At 45.6% G+C, this 7,371-nt stretch overlaps 1 protein-coding gene across 1 annotated transcript in view; it reads left to right on the top strand.

Moving 5' to 3' along the window:
• The first annotated feature begins 13 nt into the window (after positions 1 to 13).
• Positions 14 to 7,371, top strand: part of Susd6 (sushi domain containing 6) — a 116,657-nt gene continuing 109,299 nt past the window's right edge. Inside the window, exon 1 of the mRNA XM_008845936.3 lies at positions 14 to 227. The gene's annotated coding sequence lies outside the window, so the exon portion shown is untranslated. The remainder of the gene's footprint in view (positions 228 to 7,371) is intronic.

Raw genomic sequence — 7,371 nt, 5'->3', positions numbered from 1 at the left:
CGGTACAGCTGGCCCAGTGACGCCGCCACCGCGTTCCAGTCTCCGAAGCCGGCGACCGTCAGGCCGCCTCCCTCCGTCGGGCTCGCGTCTTCCTACTTCTCCCGCAGCGCCCGCCAGCGCGAGCCAGACAAGGGCACGCGGGGCCTCGCCGGGACCCCAGAGGGCTGCGGGCGGGCGCGCGGGAGCGGCGAGCGCCCCCTTCGTGGACGTCTCCGCGCGGCTTCTGGGTGAGTTGTCCCGGCGGCTCGGGCCGGAGGGCCGGCATTGTGTCACTGGAGAGCGGGGCCGGCTGTCAGCGCGCGGGCCGGCCGTACCGTCGCAGGGACGCCGGCCAGTGTCACCACCGGCAGCCGCGCCGAGGTGGCCGGGCCCTGCTGGACTACGGGGCGGCAGGGAGGACCAACCGGCCGCCTGGTGTCCGGGGACCCTGGGACCCGCACGCTGGGCTCCGTGGCACGCGGGGCGGGCACAGGCCGTCTTTATTGCAGCTATTTCCCTGCAGCCGAGGGAAGGCGCTGGGCAGGGCGGGCTTGGCGGAGGTGGGTTTCCTGAGGAAATCTTGCAGCCGCTGGTGTGTGCGCTGGAGCTTTCTGGAGCTCCGGCATCTCGTGTGCGGCTCCGTCCCAAAAACTTACTATCTGGGCTGAAACTTGCTGAAGCCACTTCCTGTTTTTTTAAAATGTTTATAAGTACATATAAACTTTCTTCTTTAAGCCTTTGGAGGACAAAAAAAGATTCTCAAATATTAGTGAGCCTGACTCTCCCGCACGGTTGTGGCTATGCAACCACCCAGGTGGAAAGAATTAACCTGTAACGGAATTGGGAGGGCCAAGTGGTTACTGGGAAGCAAGACCCAGAAGAGAGGCATCAAAAACACGCCTCTGACTGTTGAGAGGGAACTTCGCGTCTCAGCAGAGAGCCTAGTGCTATAGTTGTCACACACTTGTCTGTGGGTGACCGGGCAGTTTGCTGCGCTTTGTTGCTCTTGCTTCCTGGGGTTTAAAGTGTTCTGCACAGAGGTGCATGATTATCCACTTAAATTAAGCCGAATTTACTCCCTTTCCAGATCTACAGTGTCTTTCCACTCTTCACCATGATTAATTGACTTTATGCTGTTTGACTTCCTTTGGCTTAAAAAAAATCACACACTTTTTTGTGCTTTGGAAATTCTACACCCAAATTGTCACCATCTACTGGAGACTAGTAGAGACATGTCCTTGGCACTGACTTCTTAAGTTTCTGAGCTTTGCATTTTTCATTCGGTGTATATTCAAGCAGAAATGAGAATTGTCTGAGTTGGTGTTTCTGTACCTCAGTATACGAATAATTTAATAAAACATTGCTAATAACGATAGAAAACTTCTTAAAGATTTATTGTGTGCCAAATTTGTACCTTGTACCAAGAATTTCACTTTTTAATCATTGTGTGTGTGTGTGTGTGTGTGTATACATGCATGTAAGTGTGTGTACTTGTGTGCTGGTCAGAGGACAGCTTGCAGGATCTAGTTCTCTCCTTGTACTGTGTGGATCCCAGGGTTTGAACTCAGGTTGTCTGATTTAGTGGTGCTGAGCCATCTCACTGGCCCAAGATTCACTTTTGATCTCAGTAACATTTGAGCTAGGGTAGATATTACCCCTATTTTTCTAGTTGATACCCAAGGTACACAAATTAAGTAACTTGTCCAAGGCCACAAAAGTAGGTTCTGGAGTGTCTGTATTCTTCTCAAAGCAGGCTGTTTCTCAAGTTCTAAGCATGCCTAACTCTTGGAGACACATTCATGGTAGGTTGTTCGCACAGTACTATTAACTCTTTTTTTTCCATTAATTTTTACAAGTTTGTGATACATAATATATACCAGCCAGTCGCTGTCTGGTGTTAGAGATAATGTGGTGAGTAAAACAGGAACCAGACTTGTCTTCCTTTTATAGATAATATTTTTTTTTTTTTTTTTTTGGTTTTTTGAGACAGGGTCTCTCTGTAGCCCCAGTTGACCCGGAACTCAATAATGTAGACCAGATCTGCCTCTTACCTCTGGAGTGCTGGGATTAAAGGCATGTGCTACCACACCCAGCTTGGTGCTCAGTATTTAAGTCTGTTTATTTTGGTTTATGGTGGTGGTTTTCATTACTGTTTACTGCTTGAAGTACTTGTACCCAGTAAGTTAAAGGGGGGGCAGTATCAGCATGAAACCTGCAAATGGGATTCCTTCTACAAAGGGACTTTTTGGGTACTGTGGTAGGAATGATAAATGAAATAAATGCTGCCTACAGACAGCCTCTAGGTGTGCAAACCCTGAGAGCAAACCCATCATCACAGGGCAGTTTGCCTTGCTGAGCCTAGCCTTAAAGCCTGGAATTCAGGCCCATTGAAAGAAGAGGAAAACAGTACGAAGTGGTGCTGCATGCAGCCTGGCAGGTGGCAAGGCCTCAGTACTTTGTGGTTTCCTGGCTGGTCTCCATGTGGTGTGGTGATTGAACTGGAGTTCTTATGTAATAGTGCATCTCCTGACAGGGGATTTCCTCCTTGTCTGTTGCTGGGGTAGAGTTCCTGCTGCACCCCTTCCTCCACACATGGTTACATGCACCCTCCAAAGGTAGTAATTCCTTGGCTTCTAAAAGTAAGACTTCAAAGTTTATTGCTTCTGACCATTACTTTGCACACTCCATGCTTGTCCCTCTCTCAGATAAAAACTTGCCTTTGCTTGGGCGTGGTAGTGCATCCTATAATCTCATCACTGGAGAGGCTTGAGGCAGGAGGATCATGAGTTCAAGGCTAGCTTGGAATACACAGTGACACCCTGTGCCAAAATCAGACAACAAAAACCAAACACCAAAGAACCTTCCCACCAAAACTCTTGCTCTTGTTTCAAACCTTTCCAAGTGCTTTTTCTATGTCTTTAGCTCTCCTGACAACCAGTCTACTGCTGGTGTCCTCTGTAGTCTTAGAAAATATGGTGCCTTAAATTTCAACAAGGGTGGCTGGAGAGATGTCTCAGCAGTTAAGAGCACTGGCTGCTCTTGTGGAACACCCAGGTTTCCCAGCACCCATATGGCAGCTAACAACTGTCTGTAACTCCAGTTCCTGGGGATCAATGCCCACTTCTGACCTCCATGGGCATTGTACAACATGGGTGTACTTACACACACAGGCAATACATTTATACACATAAAATAAAAATAATAAATATTAAAAAAATAATTCAATGAGGGGGCTGGAGAGATGGCTTAGCAGTTGACAGTGCTTACTGTTCTTGAGGACTGGAGTTCTCTTCCTAGCACCCACATTGGGTGACTCACAACTACCTGTAACTACAGCTCCAGGGGAATCTGATACTCTCTTCTGCCTTTGCACACACACAGACACGTACATAAATAAATAAAATAAATCTTTAAAAAAATTCAGGGGCTGGAGAGAGAGCGCAGTGGTTAAGAACACTCACTGGCTGCTCTTCCAGAGGATCATGGTTTAATTCCCAGCACCTACATGACAGCTAACAATCATCCATAACTCCAGTTCCAGGGGAATCTGATGCCTCTTCTGGCCTCTGTGGGCATTACACATATGTGGTACACTTACATGCAGGCAAAACACTCATATATAGAAAATAAAAATAAAGTTAAAAATTCAACGAGGCTGGGTGTGATGGTGCATAGCATTAATCTCAGCACTTAGGAGGGAGGTGGAGGCCAGCATGGTCTGCATAGCAAGTTCCACGCCAGCCAGATCTCTCCTGACTGTACCACCATACCTGGCCCTTACTGCCTGGCACTTTAAAAATACCAAGCTGGGCGTGGTGGCCCAGGCCTTTAATCCCAACACTTGGGAGGCAGAGACAGGCAGATCTCTGTGAGTTCAAGGCCAGCCTGGTCTACATAGTGAGTTCTAGGACAGCTGGGGCTACAGGGAGACCCTGTCTCAAAGAAACAAAACAAACAAACAAAAAAGTTAATGGAACGTGATCTTCCTGGTTTCAGAACTGAAATAGTTGGACTGGAGAATGAGGCAAAACCGCTTGCTGGCAGTGAAGGAAAACCTGAGACCATAGGTGCTTGTTTTTTCCCTCTGTTCCCTGTTTACTAAATAACAGTTCAGGAGAGGTAGTGACAGGTCTGTATAGCTCTCTTACAGGTCCACTTGGCCTGGTCATCTGTCTCCCATTTTACTGAGCCCTTGGGTTGATCCAGCTGAAGCAGAATTCATTTTCCTCCTTTTCTGTTTGGACTCAGGATTCCTGTTGAAAGAGCATTCTCTCAAGCAGGAGAAGAAGGAGCAGATAGAAGAAGGAATATGTTACTTTTTTTTTTTTTAATTTGAAGCAGTAATTGCTGTGTTGCAGACAGGATTATAAACAGTGAGAGAAATGAGTATGAGAGGAGAAATTCTTCTGGTTTCTCTGAAGATTGCTTCTGTGTAGGGATCACCCTCTGTCTCTGCCTATTTCCAGTTGTAACAGAATATCTGAGATGTAGTAATTTATGAAGAGAAGTTTATTTGGCTCACAGTTGTGGAAATCAGGAAGTTGAAGAGCTTGCCGCCAGCATCCTGCATCATAACATGGCACAGATACCACATGGTAAAAGGAACTTTGGTAGCTTGAATCTGTCTTCCTCTTGTAAAACTGTTGTGGAAGCCCCACCCTCATAACCTCATTTAATCTTAATTACCTGCCAGTGCATCCACCTTCCAGCCCCATCTCCAAATAGAATTCATATATGAATTTGAGGATGAAGTTTCTAAAGTCAAACTTTTAGGAGACACATTCAAACCATGGAGAGTAGAGGCTGGAAGATCTTGAATTTACAACCAGCTTGAGCTAAGTAGTGAGACCCTGTTTACCTAAACCAACCAACCAAATAATCCAAGCCAAACCAAACCAAAAACATTACCCACTTATGCAATAATAATAAGCCTTCATTTAGTGGAATAGTTTTCAGAAAATTCGTCCTCTTAAGTTGTATGGCCACATTGTAAGATACTTAGAAACTTAGGGTAGTGGGAAATACTGTCTGTGATATGGGAGGGCTGTTTTCCTGTTGATGGGAGGGAAGGATGCAGCTTAGGGCTGGGGGCTCAAGGCTTTGTGATGAGTATTTGAAGCAGCGGCTCTGAGACCCAGGAAGCAGTCAGTCAAGTCTTGTGGCTGACCTTGAGCATGAAGATCTGTTCACTGAATCATGGCTCAGATTCATGGCAGTAGCCATTGTTCCTGTGGTTGCTTGTATGTTCATGAGTGTCACTGTGTAAGAATCTTTTATGTGAGAAAACAGAGGTCTGACAGGCACCTGCATCTTCCTTCTTTATCTTCATGTCCATGACTATGCCCTTTTCCCCTTTTCATTTTTTTTTTTGGCTGGAAACCAGCAAGTTTCCTCATTTGCTCTTTGATCTTCTGGTTCTCACTTGGGTGCAGAGGTCTCCAGGCACCTGGTAGACCTGGACTGCAGCTGAGCAGGGCCACTGCCACTGTGAAACACTACCTGCTGCCATCAGGGCTAAGGGACAGTTGAGTCTGTGAAGGCACTGGATATAGAAACAGCAGATGTAATGAGAACTGAGCTGGCTTTCAAACTCTGGTGTTGTCTCTTACATCTCAAAAAAGGAAAATAGCCACCCTGGAAACATCTGAAGGCCATGTGCCAAGAATTCATGCAGTACTCCCGAAACAGGATATTACCAAAGAGTTTTCTCAAGCAGAAACAGATGTAGTTCTCTGTTACTATGGCTAATGTTCATCTCTAAAATTACCTGGTAGCTGGGTGTCCTGAAGTACTCACTCCTGCTCACAGGCACAAGCATTTTGTTTTTATTGTTCCCCATTGCTTGACTTGGGGAAGTTAGCCTGGGCTTCCTCAGGACAGCAGCAGACTCTCAGTGACTTTGCACACTGCAGAGATGGTGACTGACAGGTTTTTGCTACTCAGAAGAGGATCTTTTATGTTGAAAAGTTAAATGATTCAGAATTCTTTTCTCCTATAGTTGGAGAAGAGATTTGAATAGGGACTTTTTCAGTCTCTCTTTTCTTAACCACCCTTTCTTAAGGAGAGGGAATATCTATCTAATCAGCCCAAATTCAATTTACCACCAGCAGTGACTTGCCTGCACCTACAAAAGTTTAGGATTAGAGTGGAATTTCCGTTTATGTAAACTGTCGTAGTCATAGTTTTCTTTGGCTGGACTAGGCTTTAGCTTTTGACTAGGCGGTAACTGAAACTGGCTTCTGGGAATGGAATAGGAGTGTGTTTATCCAATTCTTCCTTCTTTGGGTTGTTTTTAGTGGATCTCAGTAAACTAAGTGGGTGTCTGAAGAAGGGAACCAAGGAGGGGGTGCTTGCTTATTTTGCATCTTAAATTGTAGTCTATGTGAATTGTTTGATGGAAGATTGAGGGGAATTTTTAATTGCCAATAAAATGGGAAAAGATTACAGAAAGACTGGAAAATACAGGGCATAAATGATCATTATTCTGCAACCCTAATACACATGACATCTTTTCTGTGTAGTGCGCCCCCACGCCCCGCTCTCTCTCTCTCTCTCTCTCTCTCTCTCTCTCTCTCTCTCTCTCTCTCTCTCTCTCTCTCTCTCGGTCTTTTTGAGACAGGGTTTCCCTGTAGCCCCAGCTGGCCTGGAACTCACTATATAGACCAGGCTGGCCTTGAACTCACAGAGGCTCACCTGCCTGTGCCTTCCAAGTGTTGGGATTAAAGGCGTGTGCTACCAAGCCCAGCTTCTTTCATCTTTTGTATATTCAATTTAAAAATTATTTTATTTTAGCTGGGCATGGTGGCTCACACCTTTAATCCTAGAGGCAGGCGGATATCTGTGAGTTCAAGGCCAGCCTAGTCTACATAATAAATTCCAGGCCAGCTGGGGCTACTGGGAGACCTTGTCTCAAAAAGACCTATATATATATATATATATGTGTGTGTGTGTGTGTGTGTGTTTTACTTAAATGTATGCAAGTGCACTATGTATGTGCAGTGCTTCCAGATATCAGAAGAAGGCATCAGATCCCCAGAAACTGAAATTACAGGTGGTTGTTAGCGGCCATGTTGGTGCTGGGAACTGAAGGTCCTCTGCAAGAGCAGCCAATGTTCTTAACTGCTGAGCCATCTCTCCAGCCCTTCAATTTTTTTTTGAAATGTGTTTTTAAACTATGTCTTTATGTGTATATGCCATGTGTGTATGGGTACCTGCAGAGTCTAGAAGAGGGCATTGGACCCTCTTCTAGAGTTGTGAGTGTCCTGATATGAGTGCTGGGATCCGAACACTGTTCTTCTGGAAGAGCAGCAAGTACTCATAACCACTGACCCATCTTTCCACAACTACATTCAATTTTGAATTTTGTTTTTTCCAGTTAGCATTATACCATAT

Source organism: Nannospalax galili, unplaced genomic scaffold, assembly GCF_000622305.1.
Source record: "Nannospalax galili isolate Female #2095 unplaced genomic scaffold, S.galili_v1.0 scaffold42, whole genome shotgun sequence".
Lineage (NCBI taxonomy): Eukaryota > Metazoa > Chordata > Mammalia > Rodentia > Spalacidae > Nannospalax > Nannospalax galili.
This window is presented reverse-complemented; position numbering and strand designations above follow the sequence as displayed.